Here is a 24453-nt window from a genome sequence, read left to right on the forward strand (position 1 = left end):
CTTAGATATCAAGCACAAAGTTTGGTCAGAATTTGTTTTTACCAGTGAGAATGTGAAATTTTTAGTGTAACCAAATCCTGTGTAAGGGAATCATTTTAAAATATCATCTTTCCAATCTAGATCATATATTTACATTGTGGTCTTCTGACCACTGGGCACATTAAGAACTTTTTCCAGGTTCTAGGGCTGTTCATTCCAGTAAGCTATTTTCCATTTAACAATATGAAGAAAGAATGTTTTTCTTTTTCTAAGATACAAGTCTTAGCACACTGGCAAAATACATTTTTCTTTATATATAATTCCTTCTGGAGTCTCTCTCTCTGAAACTTTATACACCACATGTGGATGTTGTATGTAGTTTTGAGTCCATAATGGTCATATTGCACTTCTCTTCCTTTCAGCACAAGACTGGTTTCCACATCCCTCAGAAGTACCTAACGAATATTATAGGGCAAATCTGTTTTTCTTTGCTGACAGAATCTGTTGACACACAAATCCTCCTTTTTGAGAGGACTGTTGCTATTTTTTTTCTCTTTGAAATAAGAAACAGATAGTCTGAGAGCTTTTCATGGCACGTTTTGTTTGTTTTCAACAAATGGAAAATGATTATAAATTATACTGTTTCCTAATGATCTACAGTGGGTATAGTCAAATGACAGGTCTAAACAAATCCATTGCTATAATCTCCTGTTGCCAGCAGCCTAAAGCACTCATCAATCGATCCCCTTGAAGCTCAAAGAAACCATTTTCTGCTTACTTTAGTCTTTTGCCTTTCCCAGACTACCAGAACAATTTATTTAATGTCTTTTACTTTCATAAACTTTTCTCCACTTTCCTGGGTATGGGGATGAGAATGAGATGGGCAAAGACAGAAGAAAAGGAATAAGAAAGGGCTGATTTTATTTTGCTTTTGCTTCTTCGCAAACTGGTACAACAAATGCTTCTGCCATTACATATTACAGGTGGACAGCTGCTTCTTTACACAGTATTGGACAGAGCCTTAGCGCTAGACAGACCATAATATTTGTTAAAGATGTCAACAGTATTGCCATTTGCTAAGTAGGAGCAAATGCTGCCTGTGGCAAAGAGCTTTTGTGCTTTAGCATGTGAGCTTATTTTTCCAGCACTTTAATTTCCAGACTAGAAATCTATCCAGTTCTTTTCTTAATGTTGTGATCTTTTGCTTTGAGAAAAAAGACAAGGTTGAAGAAGAAATATTGTTGAAAATTTCTAGGTTGATTAATTATTAATTCCTGTTCTTAGGGAGCTATAATTTTATTTTCGTATTTCTGGACATAATGAAGTCTGTCACATTACCCTACCAGTGCTGCAACCATCCCTACGACACATGGGCCATTCTATTGCTTTTTTCTTGACTTTATATCTCCAATTTTCATATTTTTATATTTGTGTGGGAGGTTTATGTAATGTCTGATGCAATTCTAAATGAGAAGCCATAAATGTGTCTGACAAATCACCTCTCATCACCTATATAACTAGAATACATATTGATGAATTAAGCCAGGAGCTTCCTCATGTTGAAGAGCAATATCAAGCCTCTCTTGACAAAGGAAAAAGCACAAGATATCTTTGAAAGTCTTTGAAAAAAATCTCTGTTTGTTTCCAAGTATTGTTTCTACAGTTCCCATTTAAACCTCACAGGAAGATTTCAGGCTAGTTTAGGATATGTATTTCAGATGAATAACTGAATTATCACTAGCAGAAGAAGAAACAAATGATGATGAAACCCTTCTAAAGTCAATTTTTGCAAATGTCCCCCTGGAAAGAAAAAAAAAATCCCTTTGATCTGTCTGATAGAAGTGTATATAGTACAATTCTCTTTAGCCATAAAACATAGGAAGATTCTCCTTTGTGAAGGCAGATACTGAGGTAGAATGGATTTTTTCCACATCTGACCTTTACCTGACATTTATATAGTTGATATCAGCAGGGTGAAATAAGTCTGGATTTTCAAAAAGAGAGGTTTTTTTCATGGTCTACTTATAGCCTGGTATATATTTTAACCTTCTTTTGGGCCTTCAGCTGTTATTTTTTCTGTACATTATTTTTTATGGAATTAATTGCTATGTGAGAATGGTCCTTTTAAGACTGACACTGAATTATCATCACTGGTGAGTGTTTTGACTTCTAGCAGCAGGACTCTAGTAAAACCGGAGCTCTGCCTTCCCATTATTATTAGTTAGGTCCAATGTCTGCATATAGCTGTGCAATTAGCTTTCAAATGGTTTGCACATGTATTTTAAAAGTCAAGAAGACCATTGATTAATGTAAATTGCCAGTGTTCAAAGAAACATTGAAATTTGTACTGCCTGCTCCAGTAAATACAATGTAGAGTAAGCAAACTATTTTAACATTTCAGTTTAGCTTATTGTACATCAAGGAACTGACACTCTGTGTCAGATGGTTTGAACTCTACTGAAGATGGAGCTAGAGTAAAGGCAATTCCAATTACGTTGCATCTCATGCAAATTATCTTGGAGGCTAAGCATTCCTGGGCTTGTCCTGTACTTGGATAAGAGACCATCTGGAAGTCCCAGTTGCAGTAGGCACAAGCCAAGACATCGTGGCTGAATACTAGACCACAGGAAGTGAATGAGTTAGAAGACTACATTTTACCCCTCATCACTGGTGGGTGAGTCAGAGAGATGAAGTTACCAATGCTGTTTTCACTCCTTCAGTGAGAAATGTCTCAGAAGAATACTGCAAATTAAAAACTCTAATATTAGAAAGTGAAGTTATATGAAACTTAAGCTCCACAGGAACCTTTAACCAGGGTTAAACAATCCTACCCTCTACAATGGCTATGTCTCTGAAAAATCTTACAAACTTACCAAAACTTGGCAGTATTTCCATACTGGAGTTGACATAGGACAAATAGATTGGTGTTCTGGTGCTGCTGCTCTTGCCTATCAGGCAAGTCCTAGGTGGTATGACTGGCATGTGAACTTTTCTTCTTCTGCCTGTATTTTTACAGAAGTGAAGAGCTTTATTTTGGACCTTTTTTAGCAGAGAAACTGAAAAGTCTTGCTTCTGAAACAAACAAAAAAACAAAACAAGCAAACAAACAAATATTTGACAACCATTTAAGTAATAGGACAATGGGGGAAATAGCCCTGAGCATTTAGGGACCTAAATTTTTTTTTTTTTTAAGCAGAAACCTCGTGTGGAAGATTCAAGAAAAGCTCCTGCTTCTTTCTGGGAAGAGAACTGGGCTGTGTGGAGCACTGATTAAAAACAGGAAGGATGGAGGTAAGGGAAGAAAGAAAAAGGGAAAATATAAAGTGAACATGGGAAAAAAAATAAAAAAAGAGCATAAACTATTACTAAATCCTTTTGGGCTACATCTTCTGTTCTCTTTTTGCAATGAAACAAAACTATAAACTAGTGTCTAGATCATCTGTGCCAAATCACTAGCTCCAATATAAGATGAGAGAATTTAAACACATTCAGAATTTGCAAAGAAGAAATATAATATTTGGCCTGATAATAACAAGGTTGAAAGACACTTATTCTTATGGTCAGCTAGAAGATGTACAACTTTTAAGGTGACCAACTGAAGCATATAAAACTAGAATAATTAAGTCCAAATGAAAAGCTACCGTGAACATTAACCATAGTTCTTCCCACCACCCAGATTCTGAATATGGATGTTGCTCCAGGTTTGTTTTGCTGAATTTCTCTTCACTGAGTAAGTCTTTTCACCCTTTCATTCTCTCCTTCTTTTCTGGCAGGGAAGCACATTCTTTGCTCCTGTAACTTAATTACAAACTCACAAACTTAACCATATTGCCATGTTCTAGTATCACCCACAACCTGGCAGATGCCACTGACTGAAAACACAGATCTACTTTAAAGTAAGTCCTACAGATGCACTGTTTCTATATTTAAAAACACAGTTTCCATGGCATGACAGCACTGTCTATACATCCTGATTACTGACACCAAAGCTGCTTTGTGGGGTGATTTGGTTTTCATCTCTCAGAAACTACATTTATTCAGAATAGATATTGCATGTAATGATTCTTATTTAATGAAAGTCTGAATTTTTAAATACTTTTTAAATTATGATAATCATTACTGTAATATAATTGCCAATTAGGTTGCCTGCTTCAGAGAATGTGTTCTTTGATTTTAAACAGCTGTGATCCCATTTGCTTAGTTCTTTGTATCTTACGAAAAGGAAACAGGATCAGGAATGTTTTTGGAGATCTTCCTACTCATTAGATTAATGCTTTGATTCCTGTACTTTTGCTGTACACAGAAAAGCACTCATAAAGAATCTTCTCTCTGACACAGTGGATTTGTTGCATTCCAGTGTAAGCTATTGTAACTTTAATGAAGTCTGTTGGGTTATAATGCCTAAGACTAATATAAACATGAGCTTGAGACCTTGCTGATACCAAAGCACAAGGTTTGCCCTAATGTGAGCTACAGAGAAGTCAAAGGAGTGCTAATGATATTTAAGTTACCTGAATTTCCTGTCTTTTTTCTTTATTTGCCACTGAAGTTTTTTGAAACTCTGCTTTATAAATCTGTTCAAATGTGTGCTGCATCCTTATTCCTTTTCTGCAGCTCAACAAAGGTTTAAAAAGAGAGAGAACCTGGCCCACCAGTGCCTAAAGCTTTTCAAAGATAGAAAACTGTGTCTCAGTATTTGAATTACCTAATTTCACCTAAGCTTTTTTTTTTTTTTTCAGATAGTTGTGGAAAAGAAGAAATTCTCAGTGTTCCTATCAGCATCCATGCTACATAATTTCTTTCTTGTCCCATGTGTAGACAAACAGGAATTATGGAAAATGTAAGGCTATGTCAAGGTTGCAGAAAGAGCTATGAAGCTGTAAAGCTGATTGGTTGACTAATTCAAGGGGTGAAGTATGAATTAATCTTATATGAAAAAATAGAGGTTCATACTGTAAAACAGCAAGTATTTTAATATTAAAGAACAAAAATATGAGAAAAACTGGAGAGCAGTCAGTCTTTTCAATCCATTTTTTTTTTTTAGATTTGTCTAGGCAGAGCTTCTTAGAAAGAAACTCTTCAAGATCCACCTTTTTAATGGGATCAAATAAGCTTATTTACAAATTTGATAATGGATTCTAAAAGAACTGTCAGTAATGAAAACTGTGTCTTGGTGAGGAAATATTCTCACCCGAGGACTGATGAAACCTGTTTGCTCTAAGTCACAGTTTATTACAGTAACTTATAAATAAGCAATTGTGAAATTATTATCTAATTTTCCTGGAACCTAACATACAGGTTTCCATATAAAATTTTTATTGACGTGTTGTTTTTAAAGGGTCAAACCACTGACGATCAATAATCTTAAAACTGGAATAGATCAGTCTTCTTCTTCCACCACCTCCCCCCACTCTTATAAAACTTTAATCTCTCTCACAGCAATGTAGGTGCTAGATGGTTTTATAAGAAAAGCTGTTAAATTACATTTCCATTCCAATAGCTCATTAAAACCTGCCCAATAATTAAATATTACCTTCCAACTATCTTTTGGTTCTGTTTTGATGGCCCACCAATGGCTTGCCAGAGGCCCTGAGACACTATAGCCCTTACCAGAAATTCACTTTCTCTTGAAATATGCTGTAGTTTCATTTGTTCTCTTCTATCCTTAATGGGCTGGTTGATACTTGATCCCAGAAATGAACAGGATAGGCTGCAGTGAGTGTTTTAAAATCAGGGATGTGAGTCAAGGCGCAATCAGAGGTGTTTTTTAAAAGCCATGAATTCAGTAACTTCACTGGAAGTGGGACATGAATTTCTCATTGAAAGAAAATGTTTGTGTTTCAACTTAAGTGCTCTTGTAGTCTCAAACCAGAAAGTATGTGAATGCTACTGGTAACACAGAGAAACTGAGATGACACAGCACAGTCTCTGTAGAAGTCATTCTAGAATTCCTTTCTGTATTGCTATAAGTTGTTTAAAACAAGCATTTTTTGTCCTTTGCTCTGTCAAAATATTGGGAAGCCATAAGGAATAACTAGTTTCAATTTTGCTCCTTGATAGCTAGATGAGAACAGGAGGAAATCTTGCGTCTGATGACAGGCAATATCTGTCTTGTAGAGAAGACTGGGTAGCTATGAATCATCTCAAAATTAACATATTATGTATCCCCTTGAATATCCATCAAAGTTTGTTCATAAACTCCAGCTTTGTCAACATGTTTGGATGATGGTTTTTAATCAACAGAAGAAGCTCTGAATTCTCTTCTTTATTTTTCTCTAACTTTCCACTTGCTTTTGGATAAAAGCCTGACCCAAGCCTTCACTGCTTTTTTTTTTTCTTCTATTTTTTTTAATGACTGTCTGTACTATTCTCTGAAAGCAGCAAACATATTTTTGCACTTCACACAGAAGATGGCATTCCAAAATGTGATTACCCTAAATTCCCAAACTTTCTACAATTTTATAATCCCTTTCAGTTCTTAACGTTCTTAATTCCAAGATATCAAGTCAAAGGCTCATTAACTGTCTAACGTGCTGTGAACCTTTTAACATAATTAGAAACTAAAACATTTGGAATAGCTATGTGATCCACAAAGTGGTGCATGAGTTGAGTCAATAAAATAATGAATAGATTTGTAAGAGTGCTGCAAAATTTGTTCCTCCTCTTAATTTACACCTAGTCATAATCTTTGTTTGTGTTGTCAAAATTGTATTTAGATGACAGACTATGAGGGTAATAAGTACAGAGCAAATCCTTTATGGACAAAAGTCCATGGCTGTTGGTGGAGTCATTCAAGGTGGGACCTTTAAAATGGGACTGAACATTTTTGCATTAATGTGGACATTAATGTTGTATAGAAAGGTGAGTGATTCTCATTACTACTATGACTATGCTCAAAATCACAATAGTACTGTGATTTGAAGCTATTTTATGTCTTATTGAACGAATATGTTTGAACTGGTATTTGTAAATATTTTTTTTACCTACACAATTCACATTTATAGCTATCTATCCGTCCACTGACAAAACTCTTAAATCATAATAATCCATGTCTAGACAGAAGACAAGGGGGGAAAAGGGAAGGATGAATTGATTAATCTAGTGATGGAGCTTAAGAAAGAATAACAAAGTCGTGCCATATGAAAAATGCTTTGGGGAAGATGTATGACATTTACCTTATTATACCAGAATATTAATAACAGTAAAAGCTAAGGAAAGGTTATCACTGACATTGAAAGTGTTTTTATATTGCTGGAAAATTAATGTATTTTCCCACAAAATAAATAAATAAATAAATAAAAATCCAGTCTTCTTCAGAAAAGAAAAAAAAAAAAGGAGGACTGCAAAAGGCTGTGCTGTCAGACAAAACCAGACATGCATTCTTCAGCCCTGGATGAAGGAAACTCTGAAGGAGGTGATGCTGGTGTCTGGGACTGCAGAGGTGGCACCCATATTTATGGTGTGCTGGCTTAGATGTGCTCTTTGGCATGGGAATCTGATATACTGTGCAGGTGTCTTGGTTGGAAGTGCCGGGAAGAGCTGGGGCTGTAATTCCTAGGATTTACTTCCTATTAGGGGTCAAAGCAAGACCCTGGGTGACACTTTGGATGAGGTTGGCTGTGGGGGTTAGTGATGCTGGGTGGAAGCCAGATAGGAAAGAAACAGAATTTAAAGAGATCTGAAAACCCACAGGGACTATCAATGTAAGCTGAGACGACAGACAGTATTTCAAGGACTTCTTAGCAAGTGGTCTGGCAAAGGCCGTAAAGCCAAGACTGGGAGAAAGAGTTGGTAACATGTAAAGACCCGGGTTGGCAGCATTACAGAAAGCAAAGAGAAGGAAGAGATGTGGCAACAACTAATCCTCTACATGGGCCTTTGTAATTGGAGCATAGGAAGTAGGAAATAAATTGTTGCAGACAATAAGAATTAGAAAGTAGGTGCTTATCTTCTGCAAATAAGCTTTTACCCATAATCTCTTTGGCCTTACACTTTCTAATAGGTGAGACTATCTTGGTGGCACTTGTTTGATTAGATTGGGGTGTATGAACAGTTGTAAAAACTCAGTGATGACTGTTTCTGGGTTACTTTTGTTTCCTGATTGACAGGCCAATATTTCTAATCTAATTTGCCCTGACTGCAGGTTTTAACCTTGCACCTTGCTGCAGAAATGACACAATATTGGGACAGCATGAAATATTTTTTAGCCCTCTAATTAAGTGCTCAGCTCTTTTAAAGGAATTGCCATTGCTAGAAGTCTTCTTAAGGTAATCTGATAAAAACAAGATAGAAAAAGGTTATTTTTGGTGAATCATCACTAGTAAATAAACATTGTTTCTATAAGACAAAAAAAATATTATTTTTATGAAAAGAAAAAGTATGAAGGGGGAATATCTTTCTGAACCTCCCTCTCAGTAAGAGGGAAAAAAAGCTTTTTTTTTTTTTTTTTTTTGTACTTTTGTGATTCCCTTATGACATATTTCATGTCAGGTCTGACTTTTTATTGTGTTTGAGTGGGAACAAGAAGCCTTGCTCAAGAGGATTTTTTCTACTAGCCTTTCTATAGAACATAGCTTCCTAATGGCACCATAGCATCCAGGAAAGATTAATGAACCTTGATGTTGCATAGAGAACTATGAGAAAGAACCAGTTATGGGGCACAATGACACTCTTAAATGTAATGTCAACAAGTAGTTTGCTCACTAGTATGGTTATGCTAAAACATTAAAGCTAAAGCTCTTGATGCTGTGAAATTGCATCCCTACATCCCCAGATTCTGGGATACACTATGTGCAATGGTGAGTGATTGAAGGTACTTTGTATGCCTCTGTCTTGGGAAGACAGAAAGAGGTGAAGGTGAGAATCTATATTCATATGGTTTTGTGCAAGAACAGCATTCCCTGACCAATATGTTTAATCAAAACTGAACAGCTGTTTAATTTCAAATATCACACAGTCACAGCATACCATTTGTTCTCCAGATTGAAGATTATTTCAAGTGCAGATACAATGAATAATTTCCAGTGATAACATTTAAAGACTTACAAGGTCTTCAGAGACAATCTATGAACACTAATAGGGTTTTATTTGAGTAAAAGGACATTTTTTTGCTGATATCTTACCCATTTTTCTGGTGATGAATGTTGGACAGCCTAAGTCATACTCACAGGAGGAAACTCCACTAGAAGTAAGACAACTTTTCTGTGTTGTGGCCTGGACACTAGCTAGCCCATTTTTATGTAGATGTAATTCAAGCTTGAATTTCAATTGAATTTTATATATTAGTAGTACCCTTAACCACCAATAATTAAGAATGAAGATCAGAAAGATCAAAATGGCACAGAATAATTCTTACTAAATCCACTGAGAGACATAGACATTTGTTATGTATATGCACTAGTTTGGACTGTATAATGAATAAATTTAATTATTTATTTTAATGTGTTGTCATTGTTCAAATTAAATTAACAGAGAAATTCTGCATCAAGCAGAAAAGCGATACCGCACTAACCTCCTGAACAGCTTTTTGTCACCTGGCTCATGTAAGCAGTTAAAGTGAATAAATGTTTAACTAGCATTTCTGGCTCCAAGTTACCTTCTCTCCTCCACCTTTAGAGGCCCTGGGAAAAATACAATAATTTTTTTTTTTGTCTGATGAAATAGAAACAGGATTTTTTTTTATTATTATTTTTTTTAAGTGTTCCTGGCATTTTGTTCCTAGCTTTTAGGAGACACAATTAAAATATTAAAAAATTGATTTGCCTTTGTCTCAAGTTCAGATGAGCATTTTTTTTCCACATGAAACTACTCAGCAAAACCATTGCACCATTGCAAAAACAACATTAGCATTAAAACCATAACCTCAAATTAGCACTGCTTGGAATTGATCATGTTTAACATTAGTCAAGTGAAAAATGACATGCTGATCAACTACAATAAACTATTGAGAAAATCTCTCAGCAAAGATTAAAAAAAAACCAAAACATTGCTATGGCAGTCATAAGAATTTTTCAGAAACTGTGGGAGGCAGCAGGAACAAATAGTATGAATTATTTCCTCCTCATCATAGAGTGGTCAATTTTCATCACACTAGTGATCTGAAATGAAAAGTAGTAAAAAGGGAGATGCAGATAAGAGTGTCATGAAAGTACTCAAGAAAGTCTTTCAGGAGTCCTGGTTTCAACATTACCGAAAGGAGGCCTGAAAACAGTCCTGTGATGTAACAGTGCGTGATAAAATGCCAGCATATACATATACACACGTGTATAATTGTGTATTCCTATTACAAAAGATTTGAGAGCTGGGCAACCCTTTAATAAAAAACTAGCCATGAAATGTACGAAAAGCTTTTGCTATGTATCACTTTTATCTATTGCAAACTTCTATTTGTTGCTTTTCTTAGAGATTGATTTACTTCAACAAAAAGTTCATTTTTATACAGCCAGGAGACAACAAGAAGCAGAATATAGATTACAATTAATAAAGTATTTAGAGAATGCAGACTTTCCAAACTCAGCCAATATATCTTTATGCTGTCATGTCAACTTCACTAAGAAATGATATAGAAAAATTACCCTGTTTTAGAGAAACTCTTCATCATACAAATTTTATTGATGTATCAATTACAGAAGTAAAAAACCATAAATTTTATTCCTTAATCTGCTGGCCTCATTTTTATGATTTTAATTTATTTTTCTTCTCCAGAAAGTTACTGCCGTGACTATATATATATCTATTCTTTTTTTTCCCCTACAACTTTTTCCCCTACAACTCAGCAGTGTTTGCATGTGGCTGGCAAAGATGGGGCTGGCTGGCTCTGACTGCACCCTGGATTCTCTACAGAAAAGCAAGAAGTCACCAGCATAGCCCCACAGCCCAGGGACACCCCACACTCTGTGTTCCCTGAGGCAGGCCAGTGTCAGTGGGCACCTTTGACAGCACAGCAGGAGCAAATGCCATGGCAAAGTGGATTGGAAACGGGTTGGTGGCAACACTAGTCAAGGTTGACAGTAATGCCATTGAAGCAGTCAGGACAAAGCAGACTGAGTGAGGGTGTTTTCTCCTGGATGAACTGTCCCAGCTATTAGCCTCATATGAAAGATGCTCCAGTCTCTGCATCATTGCAGCTCTATACTGGACTTGCTCCAGACCTTGCTGCAGATCTTTCTTGCACTGTGGAGCCCAGAACCAGACCAGACACAGCTCTCCAGATATGGCCTAACTAGGGTTGAGTGGAAGGGTCACTTTCCTCTCCCTTGACTTGTTGGCAATGCTTTTTGTAATACAGCCCAGGATACCACTGACTGCTTTTTTTTTTTTTTTTTTTTCATAACAATGTGTAATGGGCTTACAGTCAGCTCATTGTCCTCCAGGACCTCTTGATTCTTCCCAGTAGGGCTTTTTTCCTGTCAGCTGGCCTCCAGAATGTAGTCTGGGGTTACTTCTTAGGTGCAGGACTTGGTAGTTCCTCTTGTTGAACTTAAAGAGATTTCTCTCAGCCCATTTCTCCAATCTGGTGAGGTCCCTCAGATTGGCAGCACACTCATCTGGTGTATCAGCCACTCTTTTCAATCAAACTTGCTTGAGAGTGCTTTCCCATCATCCAGATCATTAATAAAAATATTAAGCAGTCTTTACTCCAGGATCAACTTCTGGGGTACACCACTAGTGACTTATCTAACATGCATTTAAAAAAATGGCAGAAGCAATTTCACACTTATTGATGTTTACCCACGAGAACTTGTGGAGGATCTCTTCTGGAAGACTAGAAAAAAAAGAAAAAAAGAAAAAAAAGAAAGGAAATACCATGCTTGTCTTTAAAACAAAGAGAAATAATCTTCATTTCAAGCCTTTTGAAAACCTCTGTAAAATATTTGTAAAGTTATGAAAGACTACAGAGTCAAGCAAAACAAGTATGGAATTCTCAAGGATGTTTATGGGAAGCTATTTTTTTTCTGCAAAAGTGTAGTGGCTTTTGTAGGTGATGCAGAAGCAGCAGATTTCAGATAATCTGGTTTAGCTAAACTTTTGGTACTGTTTCATATAACACTGCCAGGCCATCTCAGGAACAGGTTTGGTCCTCAGAAAAGAATACAGTTCAAACACAATTATGATAGAGATGTAGAAAGAACTTCTTGGAAAAGCTTATTCAGGTGATAATTGCTAATGGGTTATTACCTAACAAGAAGGAGGTGCTGGCTGGGATTTCAAGAGGCTCTTTAGACTGCAGTTGTGCTCAGAAATACCACTAGTGAGCTGAGTAACAGGCCAAACAGGATAGTCCTTATGTAAACAATGAACATGGCCTGGTGAAGAAACAAAGCTAGGAGCTATTGCATAACTGCTGCAGGATAGAGTTAAATTTTACAATGATTTTAACTAGTTGGATAAATGATCTGATAAAAAAAAAAAAGAATGAAATACTACAAGAATGAATGAAATGATTAGGATGACTAAAATGTAGAAAGAGCTACAGCAGGCCCATGAATAAGAAGCTAGTGCCTATGGAAGTTGACAAAATGAACGCGTCAGCAACATCATGCTCTTACAAAAGGGACAATCATTATCCTGAGACACATGAAGAAAACTCAGAAGATATATAAAATACAAGTTTCAATTTCAAGAAAGATGAAATTATTGTACAATTCTTTCCAACATTTGTGAGGCCTCTGCTGGAATAGTCTCTGGTTTTCATTAATTAAAGAGCCTAGAGGATACCTCCAGTAGTCAGTGTAAAGAACTTACTCCTTGACCCCAGCTCATGGTGACTAAATTCTCTTCTCTGTGAATGATCTGGGATTTCCATGCTGTGCTTTCTTGCCAGGACTGGCTTGAACTCTTGGATTGTATCCTGAGAATAACCAGACCCTCACTTTTTCCTGCCTTCCTCTTCCAAGACCTTTATCCCACCCCAATCATAAAGTGTATCACAAGATTGAGGAGAAGTCTAGAAATAATAACAGAAATAATGACCTGTGAGCATGGCTTAAAAGCAACTGAATAGTCTAAAAATATGACTGAAGAGAGAAATAATGGCAAACTTCACATTTATAAATCACTTGAAAAAAGAGAATAGGATCTGTTCTTCAGATCACTGTTGGACAGGATGGGAAGAGATTAAATCACAGTAGGAAAATTCAGTTTGAATATAATGCAGACTTTCTAGGGGTTTGATTAAGCACTGGTTTATATGGTCTGAGGACCTAGTAAAATACTGATCACCAAAGGTTTTTAAAAGAAGTTTAGATAAACGTTTTTGAGTACTTATAAGGGATAGAGAATCCTGTCTGGGTTGGAGAAAACACCTGCTTCTCCAAGCTTGTCCTCCCCAGTGTCATTTTCTATACAGCTCTGATACTACATTAAAGGCATAAACACTGCAAGGATTTTCTTTCGGAATAGGGTGGAGCTTAGGACGGGCAGATTGGATTGAGCAATCAAAACAATGCCATATTATTCAAACCAAATTCAAAATAAGAGATACTTTAGAGTTTAAATCCGTTCTTTACTTACTTGAGCTAATTAATGGTGTTTCTCTAACTTTTGGCAAGTACCAAAAGAAGAGGAATATGTTCCTACAGGCTCAGTTTCCTACGCCAGCTCCTCTGGATTTTGAGTTTGCAAGGATTATACTATGTCAGCAAACTCAGACACACGTTAAAAAGTGACATTAATCACATATAAAAGGAAATTTTCACAGAGAGCTGCTAACACTATAAAAAAAAAAGCATTGAAATATGTATGAGAACATTCAGTTTAGTGTAGGAAGCACAGCAAGTACAGTCAATATTGAAAAAATTATTCAAGAATATTTCCTTAGCAAGAGCTTCTGTTTCAAAGGTGAAGTGATCTTTCCTAAACCAATTTGGGATGGCAGGATGAGCATGCCAAGTCTGCTGGGGAAGGTTAAGATCAGATTCTGGCCTCTTGTATGTTTTCTAAGGTTTACTTTGGACTTCTTTTTAAAAAAAGGTGAAAGAGCACATCCTTTCTTTGGGTAAATAATTCTTGCAGATAACGGTAGAAGATTTTAAATATTCTCACAAATTGGAGGTTTTATGACCCAACCTACAGCTTCCTGAAGTCATCATTAACGGTTTATCATCCTGAAAGCATTTTGAACCAAGGACTTAAGGTGAGATCTGGAAAGGCAACATAGGTACCTCCAGCCAAGGTTTTGCAAAGCATAAAGTTAGTTTTCTGTCTCTGCAGAAAAGAAACAAAGAAATGGCACCACTTGCCCACTCTCATTATATAGACAGTGGGAGATATAATTTCTTCCAAATATATCTACAAAATTTAACCAACAGCACAGAAAGCCATTAACAAAGACAGAACTTGTGAGTTTCTTTGAGCTCGCTGTTCCATCTTTAGAGGTAAATTTGAGTAATGTGTTCTCTGGGAACCCAGAATCACTTCTCAGCAAGTCCCATTGCTTTTGGATCACTGAGCCTCTGTGCTGGCCAAGCTGTCATGCTGTATCCAGCTCATAAAGAGCATGTGGGCACTCTAGAAGTAGGGCACCTCTGCATGATCAGGGAATTCAAAGAATTTTTCAAAGCCTGACTTTGAAAAAAGGCAAAAGAGTTAAACAGAACTTGGTTTGCATTTCTTTTACTTAACCAGAGGCAACAATTATGCCTTAAAATTGCTAGCAACAACAGCAAAATGCTGAATTCAGGATGTGAATTTGTTTAATGAACATCTGAGTAGAGGGAATGGAAAGATCTTGGTGTGATTGCTATCTGGGACTGTTGTTCCAGGTATTTAGTAGCACAACAGCTGCCTCTCTAATCCTGTGTGGGGTATTTTATTTATGTTGATAGTTGAAACCTTGCCCTGCTATTAAAATTGGAGTTAGATAATTCATATGACTAAAGCTCACATGGATTATATTGTATTGACTAGCAGGGTATTTAGATAGTGCAACTCCGCAACTTAAACTCATTGCAACTCAAGCCATTAAAGACAAGCATTAAGATAATCTAAACTAGTTTCCAAGTTTTTAAAACATATTTTTATAAATAGTACAAAATAAACCTGGAATTAATGTCATTTTTACAATATTTAATCATTTATGATCCACAGAAAGCACCATTTTTCTCAGCTGTCTCAAAACAAGAAAGGCAAACAAATTTTTTTATTAATATAGTTACATTGTGCCCTCCTACGGAAGCAGGCTGTTTTGCCTACATTTCCCTCATTACAAGAGATGGTAACATAGATAGGACTGTTAGTTATACATGAGTTCTCTTTTAAAGATTCTGCTGAAATAGAACAACACTTTTTGAGTTTAAGATAGAAGAGTCTATTTGTATTCTTTCATTTATCAGTCTCTGAAAACTATTTCCATATATAATAATGCATGCTAATAGGAAGTGAAAAATAAATGCAAAAAACATAGGACAACATAGTAATGCTGTCTATGCTAAATTCCAAATTAAGCAAATCCTTAATTTGTTCTTTTCTCTGCAGATGTTCTCACTAATTTAAATATGATGGCTGAAAGCATAAGAGCCTTCATGAAGCAGCCAAATAAACTCCTCTAGTGCTAACCAAACAAGCCCTTGGCCCAGGCCTACACACAAGGAGGGCCAGAGAAAGATGGTGTTGCTCAGACGTTCTCCAGACTTCTGGATCTGGTGTTATAGGTCATACATCCAGTTCAGACTCACACTTGTAGTGTAAGATGATCAATATGCTCTTCTCTCTTTAATAGTTCCCCTGGAGAGTTTAATTACCAGAATTATCTTTAGAACTCTAGTGTGTCAAATATCACATCCCATGATCACCATGAATCAGAGGTGCTCCATCTGGCTGTTCCAGCTTTTCTCTCCTCAGCACTGTACTCCACTGTGTTGCAGCTGTATAACTAGTGACCTTTCACCCTGAAGTGTATATGTGTGCACACAGACACACTTTTGCCACTATATCTGACATTTTGGTTATTGGGTAGCTCTTACTGAAATACTTCAGAGAGGGTAATAAAAGCACTAAGCATGAAAATAACAGATTTGTGGGCAGAAAAAATATGCAGTGAAGGCCAAAGATAGGGAAGAAGGAATTGTATCAAAAAATAGCTGGGGGCAAAGAGTCTAAAACAATCTGAGCTGACCTTAAGAATAAACATCAGTAGAAAATATGCAAAGGGTTAACTTGAAATTCATGTACTGAGAATGAAGTAAAATGACATGGTTTCTTTAATGCTCTGAAAAGGTTAAATTTTAGCCACATTATTTCTCAATTAAACAATTGAAGAAATCTGACATTTTGCTCTTCTGTTCTTAAGAGAGAAGAACCCTTACTATGAGAAACTTTGCTTTAAACTAGTGTTTGGAAGCCCTTAAAACCAAATATCACTCCACTGAAAAAAAAAATCCTATTTTGGAGTAGTCCTGCTGGACAGATACTTTAAGCAGGAATCAAGATCTCACATGACCTCCATATATCTGTTGCAGACTCCAGGGCAGTGTCAGATATGGCCTGGATTCATCCCACTTAGCTGTAGGTCCTTAAACAAAGGAACTATTTCTAGAGTCTGGATGCCCACGGTCTCTTTTAGAAGGAAATGGAGAGAAACAAAAAGAGGTTGAAATACCTTGGATCTGAATTGTAAGGAGAAGTTGGTTTGAAGCTGGTCACCTCAGAAGTGTCTTATGGTTTTCTTCTGAGGAGGTTCCTGGATGCCTTGAGCAGGCAGTCCTGCTTGATGGGGGAGCATGGATTAACTCTGGGCCTTATCCTGCTTGTCCTGGCACCATTGTTTGCCAAGCACTAGTCATAGTATCATGCGGAGTCTATGCAAATGAGAAAATTTAACTCAAGACCAGTACAGACATACAGAAAACTGTAAGTGGAAGTCACTGCAACGGCTTTTGATGTCCGTAACAATGAAGAATCCTCAGATACCTTGCATAGTCAATGCAAAAAAAAATGGGCATCCTCATCTACAAACATAATCCACTTTAAATTATTGTGTCATCCTAGTAGACCCTTTTTTTCATTCCTTGATGAGAATGGGAGTCCAAACAGCTCATTTAAATGTGGGTGTCAGTATGTTTGGTCAGATGAATCCCACTCATTATGTTGAAACCATTAAAACCAAAGTAAACTAAAAAGATCCAGCATTAGAGAACACTTATTAGAAAAATGTGTGAAAATGTGTGTGAAAAATGTGTGAACTGGGCCATATAATTTTCTAATTCCTTCTCAGTTTTACTTTGTGTTTTTAAACAGTCTCAGTGTTCAGAATCAAATTCTAGATTTCAGTGTTGTTACTGTTCTTGTTAGACATTCTGCAGATGTTCCTGTTCCTTACATCTATGGAATGGTTTCCTTACATAGGCAGAAAAAATGGGACCTGATCCAAAACTCATTGAGACAGAGTAAAGATTTTCATGGATTCCAGAAAACTGGGAATATGCCATTAACTAGTCATACTTGACTGCTGTGCTACATTATGGTTATAGAATGAAGCTTTCTCTTCAAAGGATATGGGTTATTTGGGGGCAGAGAGGCAATTAACACTTAGGCTTTTCAAAGGAAAGAAATTAAACTGTGACTGGCCTTTATTATATACTTTATAATATGACATAGAACTGGGAAAGAATTAATCAGCATTCAGTTGGTGAAATACATATGAAAAACATGCAGAACATCCTTTATCTGAATCTTATTCGTTGTAAGTTTAAGCTTTTGTAAGAACTTTGTTGCTTCCAGAGCATGGAAGGACTGGAATACTAACAGCTTTTCCACTAATACTTAAGTGATTTGGATTTTCTTTTCAAAAATCTGTAGATGTATGGCAAAAGAGTATACTTGCCCATCTCTCCAAAACCTCACTGCTTGTGAAAAATAATGTGAAAGTATACACTAGTTTCACTACAGAGAGCTAGTTATACAAATTTTCTACATACATACAATTAAAGTCCTTAAGTCTTTCCTTAAATCAGCTTGTTTTACCTTTGAACCTTAGTAATGCAAACAAAAGTGATAAAAGTGAGGGTTAAATCACTGAGTGGAGGACAACTGCACAGGAGTTTAAATGGATTTTGCAGATGGAATTTGCTTAAACTGTGGAAACTTTTCTAATAAAGAAAAACACTTAAGATTCACTTTTTCTTGTTTCATCCAGACTGGTTCACTCAACCATATTGTGTGGGAGGAGAATTCTCTGCAACAATATGATATTGAGAAATAATGTTACTTTAAAAATGAATTAAAGCATTATGACCTTATGGTTATTATACTACTGTCTACTGTCTTCTGTTGTTTGAGAATAATTTATTGAGAAACTACTTCGCATTAAAAAATGGATGAAAATGAGAACAGATGAGAAAAGAACTGATAGTTTTTCAAAGGCACTTACAAACCAAAGCTCCCAGCCCTTGGTGTCCAGCCAGAACAATGTGAAACCAGAGATGTGTCTTCAGCTTCCCTTACATTTTTCCACAGCCAGAAACTGTGAGGATAGGTTGAAGTGAAAAGAAGTGGAAAGTGGTGATGTTTAGACACCTAACATGGAGCAACAGAGCAGAGCTGGGAAGGTACCTGACACTGTTCGTCTGTCTGAATCATCAGTTCTAAAACTTCCTTTGGAAATAAAAGCCAAAATAATGATGATACTGAATGCCACGGAAACCTGTAGTGTGAAGAGTGAGGTCTAATTCCTTGCTTGAAGAAGAGGTTTGAACCTGCATCCCTTGTACTAGCAGGGAACACAGTTTGTCTTTTGGGTCTTGTAGCCTCTTGGGACATTGACCAAACAGTGGTTAGAATCACAGAATCATAGAATGGCTTCTGTTGGTAGAGACCTTAAAAACCATCCCATTCCAATCCCCCTGCCATGGGCAGGAATGTCACCCACTAGATCAGGTTACCAAGGGCCTTGCCCAATATGATCTTGAACACCTCCAGGGATGGGACATCCACAACTTCTATGGGCTACCTGTGCCAGTGCCTCACCACCCTCTGAGTGAAAAATTTCCTCCTAACCTCTAATCTAAATCTCCCCTCTTTTAGTTTAAAACCATTCCCCCGTCATTATCTGATCGAGCAAATAGTTGTTCCCCATCTTTTTAATAACTCCCTTTTAAGTACTGAAAGGCTGCAATGAGGTCACCCTGGAGCCTTCTCTTCTGTAGGCTGAACAGTCCCAGCTCTCTCAGCCTTTCTTTGTGGGAGAGGGGCTCCAGCCCCTTGATCATCTTTGTGGCCCTCCTCAAGACTCGCTCTAACAGATCAACATATTTCTTGTGCTGGGCGCTTCAGACCTGGACTCAGTACTCCAAGCGGGGCCTCACAAGGGCAGAGCAGAAGGTGACAAACCCCTCCCTCAACCTGATGGTCATGCCTTTTTTGATGCAGCCCAAGATGCAGTTAGCCTTCTGAGCTGCAATTACACACTGCTGGCTCATGTCAAGCCTTTTGTCCACTAGACAGCCCAAGTCCTTCTCTGCATGGCTGCTCTCAATGAGTTCTTCTCCCAGTCCGTACTCCTGTCTGGGATTGCCCTAACCCAGCTGCAGCACCTTGCACTTGGCCTTGTTGAAGCTCACGCAGTTCACATGAGCCCACTTCTCCAGCCTGTCCAGGTCTCTTTGGATGACATCCCTTCCTTCTTTTGTATCAACCTCACTACTCAGCTTGGTGTCATCTGCACACTTGCTGAGGGTGCACTAGATGCCAGTTCCCAACAATGTTTTTTCTGTTCCATGCATGTATTTATCTCCAAGAATTTAGGTATCTAAAGGGTTTAGTGATTAGGAAGTAGTTCTGCAATTGTCAGTAGCACTAAATTGGAAGACTCAAACAACAAAGCTCATCAGAGAATAAAATCCCCAAGCCCAAGCTGATGTCTTTTCTTCTCTTTTCTTCTTTTCTTTTCTTTTCTTTTCTTTTCTTTTCTTTTCTTTTCTTTTCTTTTCTTTTCTTTTCTTTTCTTTTCTTTTCTTTTCTTTTCTTTTCTTTTCTTTTTTCTTTTTTTCTTTTCTTTTTCCTTTCCTTTCCTTTCCTTTCCTTTCCTTTCCTTTCCTTTCCTTTCCTTTCCTTTCCTTTCCTTTCCTTTCCTTTCCTTTCCTTTCCTTTCCTTTCCTTTCCTTTCCTTTCCTTTCCTTTCCTTTCCTTTCCTTTCCTTTCCTTTCCTTTCCTTTCCTTTCCTTTCCTTTCCTTTCCTTTCCTTTCCTTTCCTTTCCTTTCCTTTATTTTCACTAGATTTTAACAACTCTCATACGGTTTGATGCAAAAGAGCATGTTCTGTAAAAGCATCAAGCCAAACCTGATTATCTCTCTACTTCAAGACTGCCCTATAAACCTGGCACATTATTGTGATTTTTTTTCCCTTCCCCTTCTGGATCATGGAGCTCTTGAATAAATGTAGGAAACAACAAGCTAAAAATAATAATAATAAAAAAATCCAGCTCTCATAAAGGTTGTTTTGCTGTTGTCAAAGGGTGCATAAAATTTAGAATGAGATAAGAATCGAGCAAACGTCATTTCTTAGGGCTACTCTTGGCATGGTTAGCCAGGCAAAGAAAGAGCAAAAATACAAGATTACAGAAAATATTTTTAAAAAATATTGTAAAGTTTCTGTTACAATTAAATAGAAAAAGAAAACAAACCCACAGTTAAACCGAAACAAATATGTCATCAGCTCTACACATTGTAATTATAGGACTCTTACCACTTGAAAAGTCAGCAAAGGTGAAGTAAGGCTGAACCACATCTGGCTGTGCTAATGCACAGCCTAACATACATATAGTGAAAACCCAGTGCTTACTTAGATAATTAAGTAAGGATCACTGCTGCCAGATCAGGTTTTGGATTCTAGAAATCATTTTATATTAAACTTATAACTGGATTTTCAGAAAATCATGACATTTGCATGGCTTAGGTCTATGGCTATTACAGTCAGTGGAAGATGAGCAGTACAGTCAGTACACTCGAGCACTGGCTACTAACAAGCTGAACCTGCACTGATCAAATGGCTTGTATGTGGTACCATGTCTATAACACTGACCACTAGTGGATGTTTAAGGGAGAAGTAACAAAAATAGAATAGCTCTTCACCCTCTATCCATCAAATATTTAGTGATTTTGTAACTCAGAAATTGTATCCTGAACATTAAAATTAATAGCTTTTCTTTCATAAATTTGTAAGATGTGAAATTTATACCATTAATATATCTGGACTTCACAGTATCCCACAGTGGTATCTTTCATAATTTCATAATTTCACTGTATGCTATGTGAAAAAAAAAAAAAAAAAGTTTGAAAATGATGCCTGGTAATTTAAATGGATGTTCTCGCATCACCATGAGAAGAATGAGACTGCGCAGGATATGTAAACACTCAATCTGTATCCCTAGGCATGGACTTGGTGAATCTTAGAGCTGTATTCCTGCATGTTGCTTATTTTTTTCTTTGTTCTTTATTTTTGTTTAATAAAGAAGATTTTTCCTCTTGTCTTTTTAATGCTTCTGAGCTGCTTGGCAACTCTCTATATCTCTAAGATGTTCTTCTTGAATAACAATAATTAAGAAAAATAATCCTCACTGTGCACATATAATGCTATTTGTCCACAGTAATTCTTTTGCATTTATCTATGCTAAATTCGTCATTCTTATCATCCACATTCAGTGTTATGAAATCCTCCTGCAGCTTTTTACAGAGGACTTCAAATTAAAATAATGATCTAATGATGATTATAACATTATCAGTAAGATGAGGAAAAAAGCTAAATAAACTTAATGATCCTGTGTGATAATATCACTGTTGGGGGACTCTGGCGGCTGGGAGCTGGAAAAAAGTTTTTCCTCTCAGGATAATTTTTAATTTAAAAAAAAAATAAGGAAAGGAAAAGGAACGGAAGGAAAGGAGCATAAGAATGTAATGCAAAGTTTTTTGACTCAAAGTAGAACACTTTGATTTTGTTTGTTAAACCAAAGAGCACCATATGAAGCACTTGTGCATCCCAAGCAGAGCTAAATTCATGTCATATCCAAGGAAAATTGGACTGTCAAAATGATTAATTTTGCTTGGGATATCAGGACACTGTTGCTGTTTTTTTGAAAAGTTAACTGTGAGTTTAAATATTTGACTTTCGTAATCATGGTGAAATTAAACAGAAAAATATTAGAATTCCCCAGAGAGGCAATTTTTGTTGTTGTTGTTTGTTTTTGTCGTCGTCATTTTGTTTTGTTTTATTTTGTCTCAGCTCCTCCCCTGGCTCCCAAGGTGATGCTTCAGACCAAACACTGCATCCTGAACACGACCTTTCATCAGGGAGACCAGAAAAGCAGTCAGTCATCATCAGACATGAGAGATCAGAAAAAGCAGTCATCTGTGTGTAATGTCTCACAGAACATTTTTAAAATCTGGAGTTCTGAATTATGTCCCCTGCATTTGTGGGAAGACGTACCTGGCACTGTCCTGTTGCTGGGCTGGTAAAAGGTGAGAGAAGGGTGACAGAAGAAGGTCAAGGCTTGGTATTGCTATTTCTGTATAAAGATATAGGGGCAAATTGTATCTGAGATTACAGTACCATCCTCAGTACAGGACTGATTCAAAAGGAGGTTTGGAGAAAAATGAGGAAGGACCTTTTTTTTTTTTTTTTTTTTCTTAATAAGTATTTATTCGGTGTAAAAGCAACTTGGCATGGCAAATCATACCAATACCATACTACAGATAAAGTTAGTTTGTATCAAATCTGATAGCAATATGCACGTTAGATATCTTCTGATATCCAGGTCAAGTTACTTTTGTATGAATTAGGGTGTGGTAAATGAGGAAATATTTGCTGTGAAACAAGTCTTGGTTCTGTTTCCTCTTGGCAGAATACTCTTTCTGCAAGAATATGCCATTATTTCTATTCCATTTAGTATGGCCAAATTTCTCTTGAACTGATGGAAAAAAAGATTGCTTGTTTCATAAATGCAGTTGATACTGTGGAAATCAATACAAGAGTGCTGTGCTATGACTGGCAAATGTACTAAAAAGGCCTGGGTTTCATGCAAGAAACAGAGGTACGATCTCAGCTGGTGGCATATGCTCTCACTCAGGTGACAGCAGTGTTTTGATGTGACCTGATCTATTGCAGTCAGTGGTGTCCACAGACTTTGGAAAAGGCTCTGGGAAACTATTCGATTTATATGTACAGTGGTTTTCTGGGCTGGTATTTGAATGGAGAGAAACATGAGAAAACACAGATATCACATACAGAATGTGAAATAGACACTGTACATAAAGTTCAGGGTAAATCAATAATGCAGATACATAAGTTAATGAAACTTAGATGTAAATGAATGTGGATGTATTTATTTGACTGGAGAATGGGCTGGGGGATTCTTCAGGCCTAAAATCTAAGATCTGCAGATAACCATTACTGTAGGGATTTTTAAATACATTAGCTGCAAATAAGAGCTGGGCAAAACCTTTTCCAACAAGATATTAATGTTTTACTTACCGCTGTTTTTCCCCCTGCAGTGGGGTTTGCCCAGGACTGACTGTGGAAAAAAGCCAAGTCAGAAAACTTGAAATGAATTCTTATCACTTATTTAGGCAGAGTTAATCAACATTTACATTCACAGTTATACATCTGATATCACGACCTCGGATCTTTGTGATGTTTTTATTTACTTTTCAGATTTTTTTTTTCCTAAAACAGCCCCAAATACAAAGCTATTAACACATAATATACCTCAGCTTATATTATTGCCCCATAAGATTTGTGTCCAATGAATAGTTTGCTAATCTTCATTTACTGGGTTCAAAGGATTTTTATCTCTCTACTAATTCTGGTTTTAGGTAGTAATCCATATAATTAACATAAACCCTGTATTTTTTGTTTTTGCTCATGTAAAACAAAAAAACAAACAAAAAAAACCAGAAATTCAAAGAAAAGCTATTGTCAACATCAGCAAGTTTCACCTAATCTTGTGAAAATTCAAAAATTTTGTGTGGCATCCATTCAAAACCACAAATCAGGACAGCTTTCCTCAAAACTATGTTTCATAATACAAAAATGCTTGTGATGTTCAACAAAACTTTCGAAGAACCTGGACTGAGTTTTGGATTTTAATAAAATTAAAAGCCAGATGTTTCATATAATTTGGAGTTTTGCAGTGAAACCTTTGCCCAGTTCTTATTCACAGTTAAATAAGACATTTAATAAGACAACAGTATTTTGTGAAGTTACTTCTATCCATTTCTCTTAACAAGGTGCATTTTGAAGATTCAGTCTGAGAAAATTGATCTCCCTCACTCCGTAAAATGGAGAGAAAATGACTGAGATTGACTGGTATCATGTAATCCCAGCTTTATGCAACTCTGAATACATTTTATGTTAGAAGTAGAATGGAATATTGCAGTGAAGATTTGAGCTGATATCCAGTTATTTTCAGATGCTTTTCTAGCCTCCTATCTAACTCCAGATTGACCACATTCCATTTCATCTTCTACTCTTTTTTTTTTTTTTGT

At 36.6% G+C, this 24453-nt stretch overlaps 1 long non-coding RNA gene across 4 annotated transcripts; it reads left to right on the top strand.

Moving 5' to 3' along the window:
- Positions 1-2366: 2366 nt before the first annotated feature.
- On the top strand, positions 2367-6807 carry LOC118254322 (uncharacterized). 4 transcript variants are annotated; one of them, XR_007708131.1, is made up of 4 exons: positions 2367-2649; positions 3173-3270; positions 3753-3875; positions 4719-6807. It is a non-coding gene; the product is annotated as an uncharacterized LOC118254322 (long non-coding RNA). The 4 variants fall into 4 exon arrangements; XR_007708132.1 differs by having other exon boundaries at positions 3176-3270; XR_004780652.2 differs by having other exon boundaries at positions 2525-2653.
- The last annotated feature ends 17646 nt before the right edge of the window (positions 6808-24453 follow it).

Source organism: Cygnus atratus, chromosome 3, assembly GCF_013377495.2.
Source record: "Cygnus atratus isolate AKBS03 ecotype Queensland, Australia chromosome 3, CAtr_DNAZoo_HiC_assembly, whole genome shotgun sequence".
Lineage (NCBI taxonomy): Eukaryota > Metazoa > Chordata > Aves > Anseriformes > Anatidae > Cygnus > Cygnus atratus.